The 27,619-nt window shown below is 41.6% G+C and overlaps 1 long non-coding RNA gene across 4 annotated transcripts; it reads right to left on the bottom strand.

The window, feature by feature from the left end:
* Positions 1-2,594: 2,594 nt before the first annotated feature.
* On the bottom strand, positions 2,595-27,189 carry LOC110743423. 4 transcript variants are annotated; one of them, XR_002522419.2, is made up of 4 exons: positions 26,950-27,189; positions 10,511-10,624; positions 3,988-4,052; positions 2,595-2,675 (listed from the first exon to the last, which is right to left on the bottom strand). It is a non-coding gene; the product is annotated as an uncharacterized LOC110743423 (long non-coding RNA). The 4 variants fall into 4 exon arrangements; XR_002522420.2 differs by lacking the exon at positions 3,988-4,052 and adding an exon at positions 26,533-26,870 and having other exon boundaries at positions 2,597-2,675; positions 26,960-27,189; XR_002522421.2 differs by lacking the exon at positions 3,988-4,052 and having other exon boundaries at positions 2,597-2,675; positions 26,960-27,186.
* Positions 27,190-27,619: the final 430 nt, after the last annotated feature.

Genomic DNA, 27,619 nt, shown 5'->3' on the forward strand with positions numbered 1-27,619 from the left:
CACTTCAGCAGGTTCAAACTCCAATCTCTGATATTTTAATTCAACAACCCTGCTACTCTGTTTGAGTTTCACCTCCTTGTGTCTGCAGGCAGGATGGCAGTGCTATCTTCAGGCTTGGTTCTATGTTTGGATTTTCCTCACAACCTGTGTCTTGGTTGTCTGTTGCCCAATGTCCAAAAACAGTTGAATCATCAATTTTGTCCAGTTTTATGCTTGTTCTCCACTGGAAGGAGAGTCTTGTAACTCACTGTCATAACCAGAAACCAAAGTATCATCACCTCTTATTTGGATTACTGTAGCATCCTTCTACCTATCTTCCTGCTTCCACTCTTGCCTACTCCCCCATCATCACAGTCAAGTCTCAGCCTATCGGTCAGAGTCAACCTTGCTAAATAGTTAAAACATGCTGCTCCATTACTAAAAACCTTCCATGGCTTTCTGGGGGAAAAAAATGCTTTCAATGACCTGTCTGATCTTTCCCCAGTCCTCACCATGACTGGGTCTCTAACCGTGAATTCTCATCGTTTCCATTTGTGCTACACCGGTGTCCTCCCTCTTGTAGATATCCCAGCCATGCATTGGAGCTGGGCACCCACTGCTCTTGGTTCAAGGTCTGTTTCCAGTCACTTGATGGCTCTCTGCCTCTTTGTCTTCACTTTTATTTCAATCTTCATCTTCTTTCTGAAACTTTTCTGGCAACTCTTTCCAAAATTGATTTTCTCCATCAAACTACATGAACTTTTCTCTCTACATCTGGATGTCTTTTCCTCTATGAAACCTGTCAATAACTACAACATAGCCTCTTGTGAATATTGACCTTGTTGTTATTTGTCTTCCACATTTAGAAGTAAAAGCTTCAAAAGGCAGGAACATTTTGTGTTTTGTTCACTTTTGTCACCCCTTCACCTACAAGAGTAGTTGACTCTGAGTAGACTCTTGGTATTCCTTGAAACAATAAAAGCTAAAGCAAGTATACAGAATTTACTTTATACAATAATAATCACTTACTATTTACTTATTCACTTAGTCTGTAAATTTTGTCAGGAAAACTTATGATGTACTAATTATAACACATAGAAGAGCATTTATGTCTTAAAAATACTATAATGATAGCTGGAAAAAATTACAGAAGACAATCTTTCCAGATATTTCATTAAATACCTTAAATACTGAGAATCTTGTAAAAATTACAGTGTGTATTTTCTTTCATTCCAAAGACACTACATAGAACCCAGATTATTTTGTTTGACAATGATTGAAATAGAGATGAAATATTTTACTGCATTTTACTATCGATATAATGACATCCTCAAAATTTCTGGATATTTTCATGGTTCATACTGTTTTACTAAATTACCTAAAACTGCTCTTCTTCTTATATTTTTAAACATTTTAAAAGTTATTAACACTTTCCCCCTTAGATTCATTTCAACAAAACAACCATGATTATGGAATTTTTTTTTCTAAAGATTACATGTTTCCCTGATTAAAATGGGATAGAAAATCATTCTTCCTGTTAGTGATCCTGGGCAGCTTGGTTCTCTGGTGGATTCTACTCTTTTCCCCTGCTCTAGTTTGAACTGCAAGGCCTGATGCTCTGAGATGTGTTCCTCAGTGATAGATTCACAGGCGACTCACTGAGTGTGGCCCTGCGAGGCACTAGAGGGAGACTGGGAGGTGGAGAGAAGAATCAAGCCAGCCTTGTCTTCTCTTTACCCACTTCCAATGGCAGTGTCTGTGATGGCCTCACTTTCCCCAGGGAGGCCCCCGGGGTGAGTTACACCACATCCATCACTTCCTCATGGCACTCACAGGCCTGGTGCAGTGGCTTCCTGCTGACACTAATCCCCGGGTACTTGCATTCTCTTTTGGCTCCCTGCCCCTCCCTCACCTGTGCAATAGTTTCCCTGCATTACATTCTCTTTTGTGAGGTAGATACATAGATGCATAATATGGAGACATAAGTATAGAAAGATATAAAGGAAGACATAAAGATACATATGTATGTTTTATGTGGTTTTTCTTTTCCAGGCATTTCCTGAGTAAACCCTTAGTCAATGACTCAAGTCATGCTATGAGCAACAATTTCTGTGTTCCACATCATGCACAAGCAACACAATTCTGTGACTCTCCATCTGTCCCCAAGTTATGCTTTGGCCAGTAATCCAATTGCTACCATCGTACCTTCCTCTTAAAGAGTCCCTGGATATTCCTTCGTAGCTGGAGGGAAGTTACTTCTTTAGGGTGATTTGGGCACTTGGGGAACCTTTGTCATCTTTATGACTTAAATTTGACTTCCCAAAATAAATAAGACATACAAGGAAAGAACATCAATTTAATAGAAAAGTTCAACATATTTCCATGTGGATGTCTTTTTTACATTAATTTGGCATCTCCTTTCTGTCCTACTTAACCCTCCTAAATAGAAAACAGAGAGTCAATTATTTGATTGGCTGTATTAGGGAAAGAATTAGGGCCAAACCTGTTTGTCCTTTTGTTCTCTGTTTATTTGGAAATCTGAAATACAATCTATTCTTGGATTATCTGCAACATAAATTTTCAAGGGCAGGGAAGGCTGAAGTCTTCAGTTCATCAATAACCGGTTGGGTTCAATGCAGGGTCACTGAACAGGAAGCACACTTTTGCAGAGGAGGGAGCCATTCTGTGCAAACAGCCTGATCAGTAATAAAGGCAGTGATTTTGTTGTCTATCTCTTTGGCTTCTCCCTTATGCATTAATTAATTCAAATGTGGGGGTAGGGAAGACTTTCATTAAGTCTTTTAAAACCCTAACAAGAGTTTACAGAACAAACATCACATTTAACACTTTTTTTTTTTTTCTTTGAGACAGGGTCTCACGTTGTCACCCAGGCTTGAGTGCAGTGGCACAATCTCTGCTCACTGTAACCTCTGCCTCCCAGGTTCAGGCTATTCTCCTGCCTCAGCCTCCAGAGGAGCTAGGATTACAGGCACCTGCCATCATGCCTGGCTAATTTTTGAATTTTGAGTAGAGATGGGGTTTCACCATGTCAACCAGGCTGGTGACATTTAACACTCTTACTGGTAAATTTAACACACCCAGGCCAGAATCCTTGCATCCTTTACTGGGAATATCATGAAAAGAGACTTAAATTTATGATAATTCTCAAGAGAGAGATAAACGACACTTTTTGGTCATGTGCCTGGAAAGCACCTCTCAAAAACATTAATTGTAAAAATAAATGCTCTTTATATGAGGAGAGACAGGTGTTATTGTGTTGCCCTAACCTGTGGCATTTGTGTGAGGAGGTGCAAGACCAGGCCCCCACACTGTTTAAGCATTTAGAGGACGGCAGATAACATGTTCCTCCACATCCATTCATAGCTCCCAAAACTGCGGTGGTTGGCATCACAGATTTGAAGCACTCAAAAAAAATTCCAGAAGTTTTGACTTTTCACTTTTTTCATCTTAAAAAAGAAGAGCTGGACCTGGCACCACACCAAGCATCATATCATCCTCTTGAGTTGACCACGGCCCACTGGCGTGTGAAAACCAGGCCATGAAAGCAAACGGCTTGGCCATGGTTACTAGATAAGTAGAGCAATTCGGAGCCTTGACTATGATTCTGCTTTTTCAGAAATCTAACGCAAAGACATCATACTTGGAGGAAAACATATATAACAGGGATGTCCAATCTTTTGGCTTCCCTGGGCCACCTTGAAAGAAGAAGAATTGTCTTGGGCCACACATAAAATACATTAACACTAATGATAGTTGATGAGCTTAAAAAAATCACAAAAAAATTTACGATATATTAAGAAAGTTTACAAATTTGTGTTGTGTTGCATTCAAAGCCATGTTGAGCCTCATTCAAAGCTGTCCTGGGCCACATGCGGCCTGCCATCCACGGGTTGGACAAGTTTGATGTACAGTAAAGCACACAGCATTACAGAGTTACAGAACATTCTGACCAACTACTGTATAAGAAAAATGGATGCCAATTTTTACCCTGTCAACCGGAAGACTCTTCTGTCGGTTTCCAGCAACTGTATCTGTAGAATAGCATCTCGGTCCTACCGTTTTAGATGAGATTGTAAATTTACATACAAGATTCAAAGATATATAATACTCATCAGACACAGTTACACCTAAGGCTCTAAAAGGGAATCTTGACATTGTTTTGTTATTTAAAAGATAATCATTTGTGACAAAATGACCTTCCCCCAAAAGAATTTAATTAGCAGCTAATCTCTGGAGACTACATGTACTAGCTTATACGGCAAACAAAGGAGCTTTGTGATGAATAATTTTGACATGGGAAAATGATCCTGGATTATCTGGGTGGACCCTAAATGCAATCACTTATTATAGATGAGCGGTAACACACACCCAGAAGAGAAGGAGATGATAGGACCACGGAAATCGGAAATCGAAGGATGCGGCCACCAAGGAATACCACAGCCACCAGAAGCTGGAAGAGCCAAGCAATGGACGTTTCCCCAGAGCCTCTGGAGGGAGCGGGCCCTGCTGACACCTTGAGTTTGGCCTAGTGAAACTGACTTCAGACTTCTAGCCTTCAGAACAGGGAAACAATACATTTCAGGTTTGTTTATGGCAATTTATTATAGCAGCAACAGGAAATTAGTGCATAAATCACTGGCCCCCATTTTCTTGCTCAGGTGGAAAATGTCCCTTGCGTTCACTCTCTTTGGACTTTCAGGGCCCACCATGTGCTCAACTGACAACTGCAGGCACAGCCTATTCTCATTGCATAGGGGGCATTGTCTAAATTTAGCATAGTCCATTCTCATTGCATAGGGGGCCTTGTCTAAACTTATAGGTTTGACTTGACAAATAATACAAACAAAATAAATTTAGTTTTGACAGACTGAAATGAATTGGTTGATGTAAACATAAAGAACTATATGATTTTTTAAAACGACTTCTTATTTTTAAAAGCCAAACACAGTAATTGTGGATTATAACATATGTATACATGTGTTTGTGGGTATGTATACATGCATATATATATATATAAATATATATGAATTTTCAACCAAAATGTTAAGAAAATCATCGTTAAAATGCCATAATTTATCTTTTACTGGTAATTTCTAACTTATTCCTTTAATTTTCTCTACCTCCTGAACACCCTTACCCAAAAATTGGAGATGAAAGTTTTGTTTATCCATCCAGCTCCTCTTTATCATTGTCTTAGTCTGTTCAGCTGTGAAATCACTACAGCAGGGATAACACTTCCAAATATAATCTGCTGTAATCTGCATAATTGTCTAACAGAAAACAGGTGTTGCCTTCTCAATTCGCCTGAGGACGGTCTCTGAAGCAAACGTCACGAACATGTGCAAATCATTGGATAATATGCTAAATCAGAGGACGAGTTTTTATTAAGAATTTCAAATCTGCAAAATGGGTTCTCCTTGTATTATTTTTTCCTGGAAACTTTCAGGTGTTTTCCTTTGTGCTATATGTAGTATTTAAGCCTGTATGCTAATCTTGACCTAGATCCATATTCATCTTTCGATCATTAAACACGATCCTGTCATTCACATGTTTGAAGGCTTAAGAGTGACTGCTTCTACACTTTTAACTGCATGCAATTTGGCATCCTGTTTCCCATAACTGCCATATCCATGTTTTATGGGATTTTGAAAAGGTTTCGGAAAGTATTTTGGACACAGGACAGCCTACTGAATGAGACTTGGAAAGGGCCCCAAGCAAAGTGGTAGGGGCCAAAAGAAAGCCCAGAAATGATTCATGGTGTGTTCGCACCGTGTGGGCTGGCAAGTGCAGGAGACGGCTCTCTGCTAGCAGACTGGAACTAAATTCTTAGACATTCCTGGGCTGCCAAACAATGTCATCACAGGGGTTCCTAAAGAAGCTGTGAATTGGATGTCAGTGTCTTTTGGCTGAAAGAAGAGTTTGTGTCAGACCCCAAGAGGTCTTCTTAGATACGTTTTTCTAATTGAGTCTCCTTCTCTTTCCCTGACAAAGAAAAGCATTGACACCTGTGTGTTCTGCGTGGGGACAACTTTCAGCTAAGCCAGATTCCAAGTGGGAGGTTATAGCAGGCTTGGCTGTGGTTTATTCCCTCTGCCAGTTCAATACTTTTACCTCACATTTTCAAAGAAAGTGTATGCCCTGTCTGGTCCCTGCACACCCTTCCTCCTCACCCAACACTCTGTGGTCCTACAATGTGACTACTATTCTTGCTGCTAGAGAGACCAGGCCACACAGCCTCCAAGGGGGATCCCATCGCCATGGCAGACAATTTGGCTACATCTGGCCCTTCTCTTTCCTTCTCCCCCTGACCTTTTATTTCCAGGCTGAAAATCCACAGCTCTTTAACACACTCTGCAGCAGCCCATTTTTAGCTTAAATAAAAGTGGAGAGAGGATTTAATATTCCAATCCCACTGCATTACTGTCAAATACGTTTATACTAGTGAGAGGAAAATAAATACATTCTGTCATACAGATGCCATTCAAATCTAATAGGACTCAATTTCATGCTTTCAATACTGAGAGGAAGTAACCAGATTAGCCTCAAATCAAGAGCGATTCTTGAACCTTCTCTATTTGCCACATGCTAGATTTCCAGTTTTTTTTTTTTTTTTAATTGCCTTTTGGTCTTTTTCTTTTTTCAATAGCAGCAACACTAGATACCATTCTGACATGCTTTCCTCGGGATCCTATTAAATAGAATTGATTATCTCTGGGTATGCATCAACTTATAAGGTAGAAAAAGGCCCAGAATTTTTCAGAGAAGTTATGAGAAGTCTTTCGTAACTAAAATTTTTTAACACATCTGACATATACGGATTTTAAAAATAGCCACAGGAGAATTCAGTTTGAATTTACTTGATAATTTGAAGAAAATCATCACTCACGTTAGACAAAGCATTGTCAAGAGGGTCAAGGGAGGAGCCACACGTCCTCTTCTGCTTGATCCTCTCAACAACTGTGAGACAGCGTTATGTCATCCTCCCATTTCGAAGGTGGCAACCCTGCAGCCTGGCATGGCTTTCCCAACATCCCACAGAGTAAAACATAGGGTTAGGACAGGACTGTAGGGTTTTCCAGCTCCAAATCTTCAATCTTTTCAACAGCACTGTTGACAGCTACAAACTGGCCGGACATGGTGGCTCACGCCTGTAATCCCAGCACTTTGGGAGGCCGAGGTGGGAGGATCACGAGGCCAGGAGTTCAAGACCAGCCTGGCCAACATGGTGAAACCCCATCTCTACTAAAAATACAAAAATTAGCTGGATGTAGTGGCAGGCACCTGTAATCCCAGCTACTCAGGAACTCAGGAGCCTGAGACAGGAGAATAGTTGTAACTGGGGATGCAGAGGTTGCAGTGAGCTGAGATCGCGCCACTGTGCTCCAGCCTGGGAGACAAAGCAAGACTCCATCTCAAAAAAAAAAAAGAAAGAAAGAAAAAAAGAAAGCTGAAAACTATGATGGTAACCAAGAAGATGTTTTGTTATCCATATAGCCATATATACACTTATTAAATAAATACTTAAATACTTTCCAGGTATCTGTTGCACGTGACGCCTGTCACCAAGCACCAAAGAAGCTCTCCTACCACATCTGGTCATGTAGCACATGTTCATCAAACACTTACTACCATAGCATTGTGTGTGCCTTGGACTGGAGTGGGTGTTTGGGAGAAAGAGCTCTTGTACCTTCAGAGTTCATGACCTGCTGAGGGGCCAGGGAAGTCAGAAAGAAGTTGATAATAAATTATGTTAGGAAGCATCAAGTATTATAAAGAAAAAACAAACAAACAAAGCAAAGTGGGATCAGAAGAGTGACAGAGGGCGGGGATCAGGGTGGCTGACCTGTGTGGGAAAGTGACTGATGGGGAAGACGACACAATTGGTTTCTGCCCATAGGGACCAAACAGAAAGCAACAGCAACAACAAATCAAACCAATGGGCAAAGCTATCATGAGCTGTGATGCGTGATGGGAAGGAAAACTGGGAGGCTGGGAGACAGGATGATGGAGGAAGGGCTGTCCTTACAGAGGGTGGTGTGGGACCCCGTGCTGGCCAGGTGACCTGGATGCTGTGATCTGACGACTGAGAAGGAACCAGCTGAGTCCAGTGGAAGGAGGTGCGTTCCACCAGAGCCGTCATCAATTGCACTGATCTGATAACTGGAACAACCTGGCTCGTCAAAGACTTAAGAGAAGCCAGTGTGGGCGTGGGAGAGGGATGGACAAGGGAGTGAGTGGAGGGTGGCCCAGGGTGGAACTGAAGGGATGAGTCTGAGTCCACCCTGTAGTCCTGGGGGCAGGGGAGAAGTTCAGGTTTATCTCTAGGCTAACGGGAAGTCAGGGGAATGTTTTAATCCAGGTGGCATTGTGTGGAGCCTGCATCGTGGGAGGAAGGGTGGAGCAGAGAGCAGTTAGGCACCTTGGGAGTATCTGCCGTGTCTGCAGAGAGCTGTGAAGGTGACCTGACTACTGCCACAGGAGAGGAAAGGGGGCTGAGTTTGTGGTGTGCTTGGAGGTAGAACTGATGGACAGGTCAGAGCATGGATGGAGAGTGAATCAGATTGTCTGGATGAGGGCAGGGTCTCTCTTAAGGGAAGAGGGAAGATTTCAGAGGGAGGACCTGTTTGAGGACAGAGGAGGAGAGCAATGCATGTTACAAAGGTCAACTTAATTAGGGAAGCAAGGAATCTCTGACGGAGACAAGTCTTCATCTGATGAGATTTGGGTAAGACAACTTCAAAGCTCTTTTCAGCGCCCCCATTACCCCTGCCAGGCAGTCACATGGCTGTACTCTGGGGCCTCCAGTGACAGCTCTCGCTGCTGGGACCTCCCCATCCTCAGACAGTTCTGCCTCCGATCATACCCGGGCTTCCTGCCCCAGGACTTGAACCTGATAGATCCATTCAGCCCATCCAGAGATGGATGCAGTGCTGCTCCTCCAAGTGATTCCTCCCAACACTCAGAAGGGGGACTATGTTCCTTGTTCCATTTCTCTGAACAGCTGAACAGCTGTCATGGCGTCCACCTTTCCTCTCCCAAGCATTCTCTGGCTACTTGTCCTGGCCGTGGCTTTTGGATTGTGCTTTGTTTGTTCAATGCTCTCCGAAGGAGGCATCCAGAAGTAACGTGGCACCCACGGATGGGGCCAGAGAGACATCAGAGAAAGGCTCCTGCCCCCTTCACCTTGGCTGTTGGAGTCTGTTGATTCAGCCCCAGGCGACCCCACCCTTTGGGCTCCCACACCACACTGAGGATTCATTCTGGTCCCAGGCAATTAGGCCCTCTTTTTGAACACATGCCCCTGTGAGCTGGGGCTCTTCGGTTCTGCTTTGGACATGGTTTTGGATCCCAAATCAGCTTGGCTACCTTCTGATGAACTAACTGTCTGACAGCGGACAGTGTAAAGATATTCCCGGTTTCACTGGTAACAAGAAGACAATGGAAACTCAGTTATTAGTGCTGGGCCCACAGCCCAAGCTGCAGCCACGGTCACAGTGTTGCCACTGCACTGCACAGGCAAGGATGGGGTGCTTGTCTAGGAGCTTTGTGAGCACAGACAGGGTGCTGCGTGCCTTTGTAGAGCCAGTCTGTGGTGGCAGGCAGGCAGGAAATGTGCTATCCTTGAGTGAAGCAGGATCCCAGACATTTGGCTTGGTTGTCTGAGACCAAATTCGGAGAGCATTAAATCCTGGCCTAAGAAACCAGGGCTTTATTCTGCAGGAACTGGAAAATCATTGTAACAAAGGGCTAAAGAAGCATTTGGAAAGGTTAACTGGTGGAAAGGTTAAGGATGAACTGCAGATAATATGGCTAACTTTTTATGAAGCCCCACAAAGAAGTCATTGTGGGGAAAGCTTAGCGTTACATTGTGGGTAAAATAAGAATAATTGTGACATACTTTGGATATAAAGTGAACATATAAAGTCAATCATTCATTCAATACCATAGCACTTTTGTGTTTTCTCAAAAGAAAACATCCAATTCAAGGTGGCTGAGTGTGAGGTTTTGTTTGTTTGTTTAGACAGAGTTTTGCTCTTGTTGGCCAGGCTGGAGTGCAATGGCATGATCTTGGCTCACCGCAACCTCCGCCTCCTGGGTTCAAGCAATTCTCCTGCCTCAGCCTCACGATTAGCTGGGGTTTCAGGCATGAGCCACCACTCCCGGCTAACTTTGTATTTTTAGTAGAGATGGAGTTTCTCCATGTTGGTCAGACTGGTCTCGAACTCCCGACCTCAGGTGATCTGCCCGCCTCGGCCTCCCAAAGTGCTGGGATTGGAGGCATGAGCCACCATTCCCGGCCGAGAGTGAGTTTTACAAAAAATTATTCTTGCTTAACAGGAGTACCAGGACGGTAAGACACATTTGTGGATGCACAGAGCCAGCATGATGCAGTCAGACAGAAACTATCACAGCATAGCATCTTCCTACAAGAATCATTTCTGTTGGCTGCTAAATATGTGATGTGTTCACATGGTTTGATCCTCTCCCTCTCACCTTGGGGTCCACTTACCTAATCCACACTAGGCCCTCTGCCCACGCAGTTTCAGTTTCTTAGGAATCTTTCCGGTATTTACTTGTAGCAGTCAGTCTCCCTTCTGCCTTTCCTGCTCTCATTTCTTTGATTCTAAAAAAAGTGAACAATTAAATAGGACACAGTCTAGAACTAATCCAGAACCTGAAGTGCACAGTGGGCTTCTTAGCACATGTTTATCAAACACTTACTACCACAATATCCGGTGTGCCTTGGGCTGGAGCGGGTGCTGGGGAGACAGAGCTCTTGTGATTTCAGAGCTCATGCCCTGCTGAGGGGCCAGGAAAGGCATGAAGAAGAAGCTGATTAAATTATGTCAGGGAGCATCAAGTATTACAAAGAAAAAATAAAAAGCAAAGCGGGATCAAAAGAGTGATGGAGGGTGGGGATTGAGGTGGCCTGATCTGTGTGAGAAAGTGACTGACGGGCAAGATGACAGAATTTGTTTCTGCCCATAGGGACTGAACAGAAACAACAACAGCAACAACAAATAAAAATGAATGAACAAAGCCATCGTGAGCTGTGATAAGTGATCAGAAGGAAAACCAGGAGGCTAGACGATGCATCAGCTCAGTCATGATGCTGGATCTGTAGCCAGCCACACTGAACTGACCCCTGGGTGCATCCCAGTTTGTACTATGGAATTATTACTCTGTTTTCAACTTAGTACTAACAGATACTGTGGCTGTGGTTTATCCAATGGATGGAGTTCACTTTTCCCCTGATAATCCTGTTTTACAGTTTCAAGATAAAAGTAAAACAAAAAAGAAACAAACAAAAACAAAAACCCTGTGTAGAAAATGTTGGAGAGAGGCATGTGGTACAGATACACCAGACAGACTTTTCTAGAAACCACCTCTCGTCTGTCTTGGGCAACGCGAGGGGTACTTGGATTTCTGGGCTAGTCGTCCTCTTGTTGCTATTTCATGGAGGACACTAACATTCAGTGCTCCTGGCAAGCTCATTACGCAAATTTATATTATTTTGCCATTATAAAACAAATACACACTGGCATATCAAAGGAAATTTAGAAAATAGATAAAGATTTTTAAAGTCCATTGGCATAATAAATTCAGATAGAGCAGCTATTTTCAAAATAGTATGCCTTATTGTAAAACAGTACAGAAACAAATTGTTTTAGCCAAGAGCTCACGGACAGGTGAAAATACTAGAGTAGCAGAATTCCAGAACAGGAAAGTGATTATTAAAAGGAGAAAGAGCAGAGGCCAGCTTTCTTTGGCTGCCTGCCATTCCCTTCCTGTGAGGTAGATTGAAGATCCATCAGGAAGAGAGAACAGGGTTTCACAGTTGCCCTGCTTTATACACATAAACATATGGGCTTCACCCAGCCCCGCCCTGGAAGGGAACAAGAGGCATAACATTGAGCAAAGAATCACAGGGATGCATTTATTTATTTTTTATGTGTGTTTTTTTTTAATTTTTTGAGACAGAGTCTCACTCTGTCACCCAGGCTGGAGTGCAGGGGCACAATCACGGCTCACCCCAGCTTTGACTTCTCTGGCTCAGGTGATCCTCCCACCTCAGCCTCCCAAGTGTCTGGGAGTACAGGCGTGCACCATCATCATACCCAGCTAAGTTTTGTACTTTTTGTAGAGATGGGGTTTCCCCATGCTGTGCAGGCTGGTCTCGAACTCCTGGACTCAAGTGATCCACCTGCTCAATCTCCCAAAGTGATAGGATTACAGGCGAGAGCCACCATGTCTGATGGAGATGCATTGTTTTTAAGGAAACCATATCAGTTAAAGATCTAGATTCTTGGTATAATAATGGAACAAAATAGCATGAGAATAAACCATTGTCCTGGCATGTGGAATGACTCAGAAAGTTAGGGAAGCAGCAGCCCAGCATAAGCTTGAGGCTCACAGAGAAGGGCATGGGGAGCTCCTGGAGGTGCCATCTGGGCTTGTCAGCACCATAGTCAAATTTTCATATCTTCATCATCCCATGAGCCAGAACATAGGGGTAGAAAATATGCAGAGGCAAAACACACACAATGCATCAAACCATTGCCTATATTACCACTAGATCCAAATTAGCCTTGGGGTACAATGTGTACTTAGTTTGCATACATTGTATATGTAATGCAGTAAACAAATTGCAATGTTTTATATGCCTACTGTACAGAAGTGAAGAAACGTTCTCTTAATTTTGAAACTTTTTGTTATTTTATTAAATCATAAAGAAATGAAACAAGTCACATGTCTGAACCTCTCGTCCTTGGCTCCGGTCACAGGGCCTCCTATACGTGGGGCTAGAGGTGCATTCCGTTGTACGAGAACTGCTTAATTTTTTTCAGTAGCTTTCCAGAATCAGAGTGATTTTTCACTTGAATTAGTTCCTTAGAAACGTATCCCCAAGGAAAAGTGCTGCACAAATGCATTGTATTACACTTTTGATCGTCAATTTGCCAGACCTACTCTTTAGGGAACTGAAAATATGAATCTTTCAGTAAAATACGTCTTGCCGATACTGGCCCATCATCATCCTGTACATAAAATGTCTATACCTATGAGCCTCAGAAAAGAGGAATCTCGAAGACCTGGGTTACAGTTGCAGCCATGCCATTGACAGAAGCCAAAATCCTAAACTATTCCTCTAAAGCCCATAAATGAAGCAGATATACAAATAACTACATGTGTAAACCTATACAAATCTTTCTGAAAACATAAAATATTTGAATAAATTAAGAGCAGATTTGGTACTTAATATAAGACCAGTATGTTAAATACATTGATTTCTTCACATAACTAAGTAAATTAAAGGCAATCTCAGTCAAAATTTCCACCATTTTTGGAAGTTGAAAATTCAAAGTCTTCTGGATAATTCAGAACTAGGCAGGAACATTTTGAACACAGGCAGAACAGGAACTTGCCACTCACTAATAATATACAAAATGAAACAGCAGTAACTAAAACTGTTCATACTGAAGAAGAACTAAAAGATAGACTGATAGAGCAAGGAGCCCAGCTACAGACCAAGTACACATGGCAACTTAGTATTTATTGAAGACAGAAGTTCAAATTAAGGGAGGAATATATAAATTACTTAAGGCTATATATAGATTAGTTAAGAAATGGTTTTAAAATAACTTCCATCTAGAAAATGACAATGAGTTTACATTATTTCTTACATGAAGAAATATTTTTTGAAAATAATTGTGGCCTACAAAATTGTTTTTCTAAACATGAGTGATGATGTAGATTAATACATATAACACAGTAATTATTGTGTTGCAAATTATAAGCTGAACAAAGTCAAGAAGCAAATAATTTACTCAGTGAACAAAGTAAAGAAGCAAATAATAATGGGATAAAAAGTATTGCAAGGAGGTATTTCAAAATAGCATGTCATTATTTTTCTAATAAAAATTATTTAAATGAAAACCCAGACAAACCTATTTATAAAAACATAGTTCCAATATCATAACTGCATTCAAAAAAAATTCAGAATCCTCTCCCAGAAAAAGAACTAACTAGAGAGATTTTAATGAAAATTAGGTATTTCTTTTAAGAGAACTACAAATAGTATCTAAAAAATGTAAAAGCAGATTCAAATATATAGAAAAGTGTAACTTGCTTTGGGAGTTAAAATGGATGCCAAAGGACATTGGTCTATTTCTTTGTCTCTGAATAACTTGTGGGAATCCTTAGGAACTAAGAGGCTCCTGTAGACATCTGTGTACACTGCAAAACCCAGCAACTGTGTGACATTCACAAAGGCCTTTTGACACCATCCCAACCACCACTCGCCTAATGTGAAACACCAAAGGGAAAATATCCTCAAATAGTTTTTTTTTTCTTTCTGTTTGTGTGTTTTTCATGACATAAGTGAAATAAAAGGGGATTCAAACTTCTCTTTAAGTATTTACCTTGGTGCCTGACAAAGGATCCACCTGGGTGGCTAATGAACTAATTAATCTGAATTAATGTAGTAAGGGAGGTGAAAGAGTAAGACCTGCTAGACTCCTGTAGCTACCGTCAGGCAGCTGTGAGCAACCAGAAACATTGGTTTGATAGAACTAATTCAAGTGTCTGTGGTTTTCAACTCCTGGTGGAATTCTTTGAGTCTACACTATAGACACAAGGGGCTCAACTGAAGTGAAAAATTTCCAATATGCAGACAGATTTGTAATTAACGTAGAGAACTAGCCAACTGTCTCTTGTGGGAAAGTTCTTATTTCATGGCCAATTCTATTCCATAAAGGAATCTGACGCTTTGCTAACCACAGGGCATTGGAGACAGAGCTATCGTCTTGTGTTTGTATCACCTCCTTTCCCCTTCATTCTAGTGGGTTGAATTGTGTCACCCTAAAAAGACATGTTCAAGTCCAAACTCCCAGTACCTGTGAATGGGCTCTTATTTGGACACAAGGCCTTTGAAAACTAATCAAACAAACAAACAAACAAAAAATAAAATAAAAAATAAAAAACTTAATCGAGTTCAGATGAGGCAATGCTGGATTCAAGTGGTCCCTAAATGCAATGACTCTTTTCCTTATAAAGTGAGAAGTGTCACAGAGACACAGAGGGAAGAAGGCCATCTGTTTATTCACATTTCCAACTTCATGCCATCCATTCAGTACCATTATTTGGAAGCCAAGATAACCCTCTTAGCTTTCTTCCTCAGTGCTGTCTCCTGAAACCCAACATGGAGAGTCACACAGTTTAGGTAGAGATTGGAAGATCCAGACCCCAGACAAGATTGTTGATGCCTCTCCCCACACTGTTTACCCTATGGCTACAAATTATCGCCTCTGAGAATGTCTGGATCTAAATGACTGAGATATTTGTTGTTGTTTGTTTAGAGAGCCTTGTATAGGTCGATTGAGGGCACTGGCCCAGGGAAGTCTTTTTTTTTTTTTAAATTATTTTTTATTATTATACTTTAAGTTCTAGGGTACATGTGCATAACGTGCAGGTTTGTTACATATGTATACTTGTGCCATGTTGCTGTGCTGCACCCATCAACTCGTCAGCACCCATCAACTCGTCATTTACATCAGGTATAACTCCCAATGCAATCCCTCCCCCCTCCCCACTCCCCATAATAGGCCCTGGTGTGTGATATTCCCCTTCCCGAGTCCAAGTGATCTCATTGTTCAGTTCCCACCTATGAGTGAGAACATGCAGTGTTTGGTTTTCTGTTCTTGTGATAGTTTGCTAAGAATGATGGTTTCCAGCTGCATCCATGTCCCTACAAAGGACACAAACTCATCCTTTTTTGTGGCTGCATAGTATTCCATGGTGTATATGTGCCACATTTTCTTAATCCAGTCTGTCACTGATGGACATTTGGGTTGATTCCAAGTCTTTGCTATTGTGAATAGTGCCGCAATAAACATACGTGTGCCTGTGTCTTTATAGCAGCATGATTTATAATCCTTTGGGTATATACCCAGTAATGGGATGGCTGGGTCATATGGTACATCTAGTTCTAGATCCTTGAGGAATCGCCATACTGTTTTCCATAATGGTTGAACTAGTTTACAATCCCACCAACAGTGTAAAAGTGTTCCTATTTCTCCACATCCTCTCCAGCACCTGTTGTTTCCTGACTTTTTAATGATTGCCATTCTAACTGGAGTGAGATAGTATCTCACTGTGGTTTTGATTTGCATTTCTCTAATGGCCAGTGATGATGAGCATTTTTTCATGTGTCTGTTGGCTGTATGAATGTCTTCTTTTGAGAAGTGTCTGTTCATATCCTTTGCCCACTTTTTGATGGGGTTGTTTGTTTTTTTCTTGTAAATTTGTTGGAGTTCTTTGTAGGTTCTGGATATTAGCCCTTTGTCAGATGAGTAGATTGCAAAAATTTTCTCCCATTCTGTAGGTTGCCTGTTCACTCTGATGGTAGTTTCTTTTGCTGTGCAGAAGCTCTTTAGTTTAATGAGATCCCATTTGTCAATTTTGGCTTTTGCTGCCGTTGCTTTTGGTGTTTTAGACATGAAGTCTTTGCCCATGCCTATGTCCTGAATGGTACTACCTAGGTTTTCCTCTAGGGTTTTTATGGTATTAGGTCTAACATTTAAGTCTCTAATCCATCTTGAATTAATTTTCATATAAGGAGTAAGGAAAGGATCCAGTTTCAGCTTTCTACTTATGGCTAGCCAATTTTCCCAGCACCATTTATTAAATAGGGAATCCTTTCCCCATTTCTTGTTTCTCTCAGGTTTGTCAAAGATCAGATGGCTGTAGATGTGTGGTATTATTTCTGAGGACTCTGTTCTGTTCCATTGGTCTATATCTCTGTTTTGGTACCAGTACCATGCTGTTTTGGTTACTGTAGCCTTGTAGTATAGTTTGACGTCAGGTAGCGTGATGCCTCCAGCTTTGTTCTTTTGACTTAAGATTGTCTTGGAGATGCGGGCTCTTTTTTGGTTCCATATGACCTTTAAAGCAGTTTTTTCCAATTCTGTGAAGAAACTCGTTGGTAGCTTGATGGGGATGGCATTGAATCTATAAATAACCTTGGGCAGTATGGCCATTTTCATGATATTGATTCTTCCTACCCATGAGCATGGTATGTTCTTCCATTTGTTTGTGTCCTCTTTTATTTCACTGAGCAGTGGTTTGTAGTTCTCCTTGAAGAGGTCCTTGACATCCCTTGTAAGTAGGATTCCTAGGTATTTTATTCTCTTTGAAGCAATTGTGAATGGAAGTTCATTCATGAATTGGCTCTCTGTTTGTCTGTTACTGGTGTATACGAATGCTTGTGATTTTTGCACATTAATTTTGTATCCTGAGACTTTGCTGAAGTTGCTTATCAGCTTAAGGAGATTTGGGGCTGAGACAATGGGATTTTCTAAATATACAATCATTCAACATAGTGTTGGAAGTTCTGGCTAGGGTAATCAGGCAAGAGAAAGAAATCAAGGGTATTCAGTTAGGAAAAGAAGAAGTCAAATTGTCCCTCTTTACAGGGAAGTCTTTCTAGCTCCATTGTGAAATCTCTGTGCCTCCTGCAGTTTCCTCATTTGTAAATTAAGACCATTTTACTGCTCTCCTGGGGTTGTTAGGTCATCACACTCAGGGGACTTAAAATGAGTGCATACACCTGCATTTAACCCTTACTAATCCCACTGCGATTAACCAAAGAAATGAACATGATCTGAATCTGAGAGTCAGGAACCAAGGTAAAGACCCCAGTAAAACGAAGAACCCAAACCTACCTGAAAGTCATGGGATGGTGGACTTTTTGTCACCCCAGGACAGCTGGCCTGTGTTTACCCAAAAACTGGGCAAATTTTCATCCTTAAGAATGGACAAGGTGCCCAACACCAGCTTCCTTGCAAGTGCCCACTGAGCTCCCAGCTCCAACAGAGCAGATTAAATAGAGCAGTGAGTTATCACCAAGAGTGAGTTTTCTATTGAGCAAGATTTTGCCTAGCACATGTGCCCCACGGGATCAGTGAGGCTGTGCTCATTGTGGGATGTCACCTGGTGGCGGTGAAGTGGAGGAAGTCATGGAGAAAAGGTGAATGAAGGAACAGGGAGATCCCTGAAAGGAAGGAAGCATCGTTCTGGAGAAGCTAAGCAAAAAATAAAATAAAATAATAAAAGCATCCAGGGAATTAAACAGAACACAGAAGACCAGATTAGAGGCTTGTTTCAACAGTAGGAGTTATTAGGAATAGTCCAGGGAGGAAGACAGCGCAACCTGGGCTAACTCCCAGACCATTCTCAGCTGATTTTTCATGTGGCTTTAAAAGGAGCTGGACCGATGGAGTCTGGACTGTGCACCTAAGGGGACAAATCTCATATTTAAATGTGCAGAAATGTGAGGGCAGGGCCAAGATGACTGATTAGAAACAGCGGTGATCTGAGGCTCCCATCAAGAAAAAACAAAATAAGCATGTAAATTCTTCACTGGCAACCAAGGTACCCAGGTTCTCTGATCAGAACGACTAGGAGGCTGGCGTGATTCCCGAAGAGAAAGGAAGAGCAGTGTGGTGTGGCAGCCCACCCGAGAGCTACCCAGGGCACAGAAGCCCCTCTCCACAGCCAAGGGAGGCGGTGAGTGCATGCGCTCCCCAGCCGGGTGAGAGGAGAAGTCTTCTTCCAATCGCAGGTTTTTCTCAGTGGAAGGGTTCGTGGTCTCACCGGCTTCAAGGAATGAAGCCTTGGACCACAGCGGTGAGTGTTACAGCTCGATTAGAGAAATGCGCGGACCCAAAGAGTGTGTGGCAGCAAGATTTACTACAGAGAAAGCAAAAGTAAAGCAGAAGCGAGAGTAAAGCTTCCACTTGGTGGAAGGGAGCCCGGAAGGGTTGCTGTTTCTGGCTTGGGTGCCTTATGCTTATATCCCCTTTTGACCCCTCCCCTTTTCCCTTTTCTGACCTATAGAATTAGCTTATTTTCTATCTGCCTGTGGGTTGGCGGGCCTGACTGGTTAAACACATCAGGCTGCAGCTAGAGCTTAACCTCCCTATATGATTGGTTGAAGTTTCAATCCCTTAGCTTGCAGCTATGACTCATTTTGGCTTAGGGGAAAGTCCCCTTAGGGAAGTCCGTATGGTCCCAGGAAGTCCAGCCAACATAGCCACTTAGTCCTTCACGGGAAACCGTGCTTTTTCCATGGAACTGTGCAACCCATGGATCAGAAGATCTTACTCACGAACCCACGCCACCTAGGCCTACCGTCCCCCAACCCCAGAGCTGCACAGATTCTCAACAGCCTCTCAGCTGGAATCTGCTTAAGCCTACTGAGTTCCCGGGGGAGGGGCCACCAGCCCCAGAGCTTCGGTTGCCTGCTGTCCACACCATTGAGCTCCTTGAGGGAGGGGCAGGACCCACAACTGCCTAACAAGCTAAGCTCCCTGGAAATGGGGAGGGCGGCATATATCTCTATAGCTCCAGGCTGTGCTTTTCCCGGCTGGCACCAGGGAGGCTGGACTGCTTGGTCCCGAGACGTGTCCCCAACAGCCCAACACACCGGCTGTGGCATTCGGCAGTGGAGTGCCTCTTCAGGCCTGACCGCGAGTCATCCTTCCTCACTGGGAGGGGCTTCCCTGCAGACACTTCAATAACTCCAGCCAGAGGCTCAGCGACAGAACCCCGATCTCTCTGGGCCTGAGCCTCTGGGGAAGGGGTGACCACAGTCTCCATGGACCAGCAGACTTAGCCTTTCCTCCGGGTAGTTCTGAGAAATCCAGACAGCCCAGATGAGTGGGTTTCCTGCAGCGAGGTACACACCCTCCACCAAGGGACAGTCAAAGAGCTTCGTTAAATGGGTCCTGTCCCCCATCCCATCCAACTGGATGAGACTCTCCAGTAGGAGTTGTCTGACACCCTATACAGGAGCGATCTACTGGCATCAGGTTGGTGCCCCTTGAGGTCAAAGATCTCGGAAGAAGGAGCAGGCACCCATCTTTGCTGTTCTCCAGCGTAAGAGTGAGCCAGATGAGTAGGGCCTGAAGTGAATCCCCAGCAAACCGCAGCAGCCCTACAGAAGAGGGACTTGACCATTGGAAGAAAAACAAACAAAAAGCAACAACAGCAGCATCATCACCAACAACGACAAAAACAAAAACTCCTTTCAAGGGTCAGCAATGTCAAACATCAAAACTAGACGAACTCATGAAGATGAGAAAGAATCAATGAAAAAATGCTGAAAACCCAAATGGTGGGAGTGCCTCTTCTCCAAATGTGCCCAGGGTCTCTCCAGCAAGAGCACAGAACTGGATGGAGGATGAGATGGATGAATTGGCAGGAGTAGGCTTCAGAAGATGGGTAATAAAAAAATATGAGCTAAAGCAACATGTTCCAACCCAATGCAAAGAAGCTAAGAATCTTGATAAAATATTAGAAGAGCTGCTAACTAGAATAACTGGTTTAGAGAGAAACATAAATGACCTGATGGAGCTGAAAAACACAGCACAAGAACTTTGTGAAGCATACACAAGTAACAATAGCCAAATCAACCAAGCAGAAGAAAGGACAACAGAGCTTGAAGACCACTTTGCTGAAATAAGGCATGCAGACAAGACTACAGAAAAAAGAATGAAAAGGAATAAACAAAGCCTCCAAGAAACATAAGACTTCATAAAAAGACCAAACCTATAATTGATTGGAGCACCTGAAGGAGACAAGGAGAATGGAAACAAGCTAGAAAACACACTTTAGTATATTACCCAGGGGAACTTCCCCAACCTAGCAAGACAAGCCAACATGCAAATTCAGAAAATACAGAGAACACCACTAAGATATTCCACCACAAGATCAACCCCAAAACACATAATCATCAGATTCTCTAAAGTTGAAATGAAGGAAAAAATGTTAAGGGCAGCCAGAGAGAAAGGTCAGGTCACCTACAAAAGGAAGCCCATCAGACTAACAGAATTCTCAGCAGAAAATCTGCAAGCCAGAAGAGATTAGGGGCCAATATTCAACATTTTTAAAGAAAAAAAGATTTCAAATCAACACCCTAACATCACAATTAAACAGCTAGAGAGGCAAGAGCAAACTAATTCAAAAGCTAGCAGAAAACAAGAAATATCTAAGATCAGAGAAGAATGCAAGAATGCAAAAACCTTCCAAAAAATCAATGAATACAGGAGCTGGTTTTCTGAAAAAATTAACAATTAGATAGATCACTAGTTAAATTAATAAAGAGGAAAAGAGAAGAATCAAATAGACACAATGAAAAATGACAAAGGGGATATCACCGCTGACCCCACAGAAATACAAACTACCATGAGAGAATACTATAAACACCTCTACACAATAAACTAGAAAATCTAGAAGAAATGGATAAATTCCTGGACACATACAACTGCCCAAGACTAAATCAGGAAGAAGTTGAATCCCTGAATAGCCAATAACAAGTTCTGTAATTGAGGCAGTAATTAAGAACCTACAATCAAAACAAAGCCCAGGACCAAACAGATTTACAGCCAAATTCTACCAGAGGCACAGAGAGGAGCTGGTACCATTCCTTCTGAAATTATTCCAAATAATTGAAAAGGAGGAATTCCTCCCGAACTCATTTAATGAAGCCAGCATCATCCTGATACCAAAACCAGGAAGAGACAAAACGAATAAAGAGAACTTCAGGCCAACATACCTGATGAACATCGATGTGAAAATTCTCAATAAAATACTGGCAAACTGAATCCAGCAGCACATCAAAAAGCTTATCCACCACGAACAAGTAAGCTTCATCCCTGGGATGCAAGGCTGGTTCAACATACGCAAATCGATAAATGCAATCCATCACATAAACAGAACCAATGACAAAAACCACATAATTATTTCAATAGATGCAGGAAAGGCCTTTGATAAAATTAAACATCCCATCACGTTAAAAACTCTCAATAAACTAGGTATTGATGGAACATATCTCAAAATAATAAAAGATATTTCTGACAAACCCACAGCCAATATCATACTGAATGGGCAAAAGCTGGAATTCCCTTTGAAAACTGGCCCAAGACAAGGATGCCCTCTCTCACCACTCCTACTCAACATAGTTTTGGAAGTTCTAGCCAGGGCAATCAGGCAAGAGAAAGAAATAAAGGGTATTCAAATAGAGAGGAAGTCAAGTTGTCTCTGTTTGCAGATGACATGATTTTAAGTTTAGAAAACCCCATTTCTCAGCCCAAAAATCCCTTAAACTGATAAGCAACTTTAACAAAGTCTCAGAATACAAAATCAATGTGCAAAAATCGCAAGCATTCCTTTACACCAACCATAGACAATCAGAGAGCCAAATCATGAATGAACTCCCATTCACAATTGCTACCGAAAGAATAAAATTCCTAGGAATACAGCTAGCAAGTGATGTGTAGGACCTTTTCAAGGAGAACTACAAACCACTCTTCAAGGAAATAAGTGGAAAACAAATAGAAAAACATTCCATCTTCATCAATAGGAAAAATCAATATTGTGAAAATGGCCCTACTGCCCAATGTAATTTATAGATTCAATGCTATACCCATCAAACTACCATTGACATTCTTCACAGAATTAGAAAAAAAACACTGTAAATTTCATATGGAATCAAAGAAGTCCCCGTATAGCTAACACAATCCTAAGCAAAAAGAACAAAGCTGGAGGCATCAAACTACCTGACTTCAAACTATACTACAAAGCTACAGTAACCATATCAGCATGGTACTGGTACCAAAACAGGCATATAGACCAACTGAACAGAACAGAGACCTCGGAAATAACACCACACCTCTCCAACAACTGGATCTTTGACAAACCTGACAAAAATAACCAATGGGGGAAGGATCTCCTATGCAGTAAATGGTACTGGGGAAACTGGCTAACCATACGCAGAAAACTGAAAATGGACCCATTCCTTACACCTTACACAAAAATTAACTCAAGATGAATTAAAGACTCAAATTTAAAACACAAAACCATAAAAACCCTAGAAGAAAACCTAGGCAATACCATTCAGGACATAGGCATGGGGAAACATTTCATGATGAAAAATGACAAAAGCAATCGCAACAAAAGCCAAAATTGACAAATGGAATATAATTAAACTGAAAAGCTTCTCCACAGCAAAAGAAACTAGCATCAGAGTGAACAGGCAACCTGCAGAGTGGGAGAAAATATTTGCAATTTACCTATCTGACAAAGGTCTAATATCCAGAATTACAAGGAATTTAAACAAATTTACAAGAATAAAAACAACCCCATGAAAAAGTGGGCAAAGAATATCAACAGACACTTCTCAAAAGAAGACATTTACACAGTCAACACACATATGTAAAAAGCACAACATCACTGATCATCAGAGAAATGCAAATAAAAACCACAATGAGATACCATCTCACACCAGTCAGAATGGTTATTATTAAAACGTCAAGAGCAATAGATGCTGGCAAGGCTATGGAGAAATAGGAACAGTTTTACACTGTTGTTGTGAAAATAAATTAGTTCAACCATTGTGGAAGATGGTATGGCGATTCCTCAAGGATCTAGAACCAGAAATACCATTTGACCCAGCATTCCCATTACTGGGTGTATAACCAAAGGAATATAAATCATTCTACTCTAAAGACACCTGCACACGTATGTTTATTGCAGCATTATTTACAGCAGCAAAGTCATAGATCCAACCCAAATGCCCATCAATGATAGACTGGATAAAGCAAATGTGGTACATATGCAGCATGGAGTACTATGCAGCCATAAAAAGGAATGAGATTATGTTCTTTGCAGGGACATGGATGAAGCTGGAAGACATCATCCTCAGCAAACTAGCACAGGAACAGAAAGCCCAACATTGCATGTTCTCACTCATAAGTGGGAGTTTAACAGTGAGAACACATGGACACTGAGAGGGGGACAACACACACCGGGGCCTGTTTTGGAGGTGAGGAGTGAGGGGAGAAAACTTAAAGGACAGGTCAAATAGGTGCAGCAAACCACCATTGCACATGTATACTTACGTAATAAATTTGCACGTTCTGCACGTGTATCCCAAAACTTAAAGTAAAATAAAAAATATAAATAAATAAATTTGCAGATATAAGTGACATTGCCTTAACCTTCTTTTTACTTACTATATTTGCTTTTAATTATGTCTATAACTGCTATACCTAGGGATTATTATTGTAACTAATCCTTACATTTAATATTAAACATTTGATAAATGCAGAAAAGCATAAGGGAAAAAATAACAATGGCCCCATAATGATACTATTCAATGATTACTTTTGGTGTTTGGTAAGTTATCTGATTCTTCAAAATGATACCATGCTATTTTAAAAACAAATTTTAAATAACTAATGTAAATTTTTTTTCCAAGCAATTGAATATTTTGCTACAAAACTATTTCAAATAACTCTGTAGCCATAGATATGAACTGATTTACATCTCCAGCTCTTTTTTTTATTGCATTGTTCATTTGTCTTTAGGCTTTAGCATTAAAAATAAGGCTATGTCAAATGTACTTGAGACACAAGGCTGAAAATTGTTTTCTTTCTACTGCTTTTGTTTCTACTACACCTCTCAAAAATCTACACCTTCACATTCCAGTTGTGTTTATAGGGTTTGGCTCTAGGGTCTCACCCATTTCTATCTTGAATTGTAATTCCTATAATTCCCATATGTCAAGGGAGGGACCTTGTGGGAGGTGATTGTATAATGGGAGCATTTTCCCCCATGCTGTTCTTGCGATAGTGTATGAGTTCTCACAAGATCTGATGGTTTTATAAATGGTAGCTTTTCCTGTGCTCTGACATGCTCTCTCTCTCTCACACACACCTGCCACCATGTAAGGTGTGCCTGCTTCCCCTTCCACCATGATTGTAGCTTTCCTGAGGTCTCCCCAGCCATGCAGAACTGTGAGTCAATTAAACCTCTTTCCTTTATAAATTACCCAGTTTGGGGAAGTTCTTTATAGTAGTGTAAAAATGGCCTAATACAGATGTTTAACCATAAACTGAGAAATCATAAACATTTTCATTGTTTTAATCTTTTCCAACTTGACAGGTGGCAATAATTTCACATTTATATTTGAAATGTATACCCCATTGATCATCACTGAGATTAATCAATTTCAGGGTTGATAGTATTTGTACTGGTTATTTTTAAAATTCTGAATTGTTTATTCTCATTCTTAATTATATTTTCAGATTCTATCTTAATTATTTGCAGGACATCTTTGTGTATTAATGATATTAACATTTATGAGTCACATTTATTGTTTTTTAATTTGATTTTGGATAATATCATCATATAATAATTTCAAATTTCTGTAGACACGACTCTAAATCTTTTATTCTGTAGTTTCTGGTTTGGGTTTTGGTTGCATACTTAACTTGGCCTTTTGCAACTCCAACTTCTAATAAATAAACGATTTTTTGTTCTTTTTCTGGATGTAACATTTAAATAACTCATCCCTTTGCAAATTGTGTGTGGGTGTGCGGGGAGGAGATGGAGAGTTTGACTTACTTTCTTTCCATCCCTTAGATTCTAATCTGCTTAGCGAGGCTCAGTTCTCTTTTTCTCTCTACAAGATAGATGAATTTTATAATTATCTTTTAGAAAACATATTCCTTTATACATTTTGAAAAGGTTATGTCATAGCCATAGATTCATTTGAATAAAAAAATAAAAATTTCACATTTTCATTTGTATCAGATGTTTTTAAAAATCCTAATGTACAGCTCGGATTCACTGGGAAGCGCCTCTGAGATACAGATGAACATCCCGGAAGTTTTTTAGGGAATGATCACAGGATCAGTACCTATGAATGGAGGGGAAGAAAGGAGAATTGGGCAGAGGAAGAAGTTGAGTTGAGGTGCAGCCCCAGTGAGATCTCTGCTAACCCTACAGGGAGAAGACCTTACATCTAAGATGCCCCCTAAGAGAGGTCCAGAGTTGGCATGAGGAGACAGAGCCTCTATGCTACTGCATTAGCCAGTCATTGTCTGAGGGCTGCCCAGAAGGCAGCAGGACCTTGGGCAAGGTGACTCTCAGCCAACGCAATTCCTGAGGAGCTACCAGCCCAAAGTGTTTTCAGCAGCCAGGGAAATGAAGTCCTTCTGTTCTAGAAGGGGATCTGGGAGGTGGAGCCCAGCACCCTTAAGAGCCCACTGTTGTGGCCTTTCTGATAGGGTTGCTACTTGTGAGACCTGGGAGCAGCTCACCCAGGAGGCTACTAGCATCTCCTCCTGGGGAAACTTAGCAGAGGAAATTTTCTGGACTGAACTACAGTCTCTGCCACTAGAGCCAGCCTCAATGTGCAAATGATGCTCATAACGTTCCCTTCTTCCCATATGAGGCTCTCATCCCACTTGGCTAGCAACTCTTCTGGTTTGCCTGGGTCATGAGCCAACTCCTGTCCTTGGAGTTCTGAGTCAGTGTTTATCATGCCTTATCAGGGGATGGTTCCATTCACTGTTAAAACTGGAGAAGAAAGTCCTAAGAAACACAACGTGGATACCACGTGTCAAGCTTATTTCTCCCCAGCTCCATGTAGAGGTGACCGCACACCCTCCTGATGGCAGGGACAGTTACCTTGCTGCAGTGGTAGAACCTCTTCTAGGTGGCCTGGCATGTGCGCTGTGGCACCTTCCTTTCTATCAAGTGGGCCATTTAGTCTGATGTGATGTCACAAGAAATGCCATATTGGAAATCAGTCATTCTGTAAGAGGATTCCCTTCCTTTGGCACAAGCAGTCTGAACTGCCCACGTGGTGGCTGGAGTTTTGCATTCAGTAGAATTCTAAGTGTGTCCTCTGGAAATCAGTACCTCTAAAATCCACAGAAATCTCAACTGTCCAGATGAAAATCACACATTCACAAGTGGATATGATGACTGACAAGGCCACTTCTGCTGAAACCTAATGATTTATTCTGTTGGAAATGTAGCACATGAAATGGTCATTGACTTAGCACCTACACTGAATTTTAAAAAATGACCCCTCATACTCACAGGACATTACCTCTGAGCTGACCCAGAAGATGCATCTTTGCAGGCTGTCCCATTACTCTGGACTGGATGCTTCTGAGGGTGTGATGTGTGGTGAGATTAGTGCTGTGGTCACGTCCCCACTGTCATGCCTCCGTTTTTATACAGTGGGTCCCTTGGTGTGATGTGATGTCACATGAAATGCCTCACTATGCACCAAACATTCTATAAGCTCCCAGAGCAACAGAATACTGTGCAGAGGCCCCAAACCAGAAAGGCAAGCTCACCACCAGAATGTGTCCTTTCCTATCAAAAAGAATTTCTGCCCCTTACAAGACAGGAGGACTCCAATGTGATCAATTGTGACCAAGTTGGACCAGCCTTGAACCACAGCTCAGACTTATTTTCATTCTCTGCTCATTGGCCATTAGGAACCCAATCCTTATGGTATGTTCACACTGTCTCCAGGGTTCTCACTGGGTACTAAATCCTGTATCCTGGAAGAGAACTTCATATCAACAAGCTCCTTATCAAGGATGGTACAATCAGGAGAAAAAAGCCCTGCAGTAATTTGAACAGAGGACTTTCAATGTAAAGAAGTTCTAACTAGGAATATGAAAGCATAAAGAGCACTCAAAAGAATCACCTCAGCTGAGGAAGAGTACCCAAGGAAGGACAAATTTGGAAGCAGTGC

This window comes from Papio anubis, chromosome 5 (genome assembly GCF_008728515.1).
Source record: "Papio anubis isolate 15944 chromosome 5, Panubis1.0, whole genome shotgun sequence".
NCBI lineage: Eukaryota > Metazoa > Chordata > Mammalia > Primates > Cercopithecidae > Papio > Papio anubis.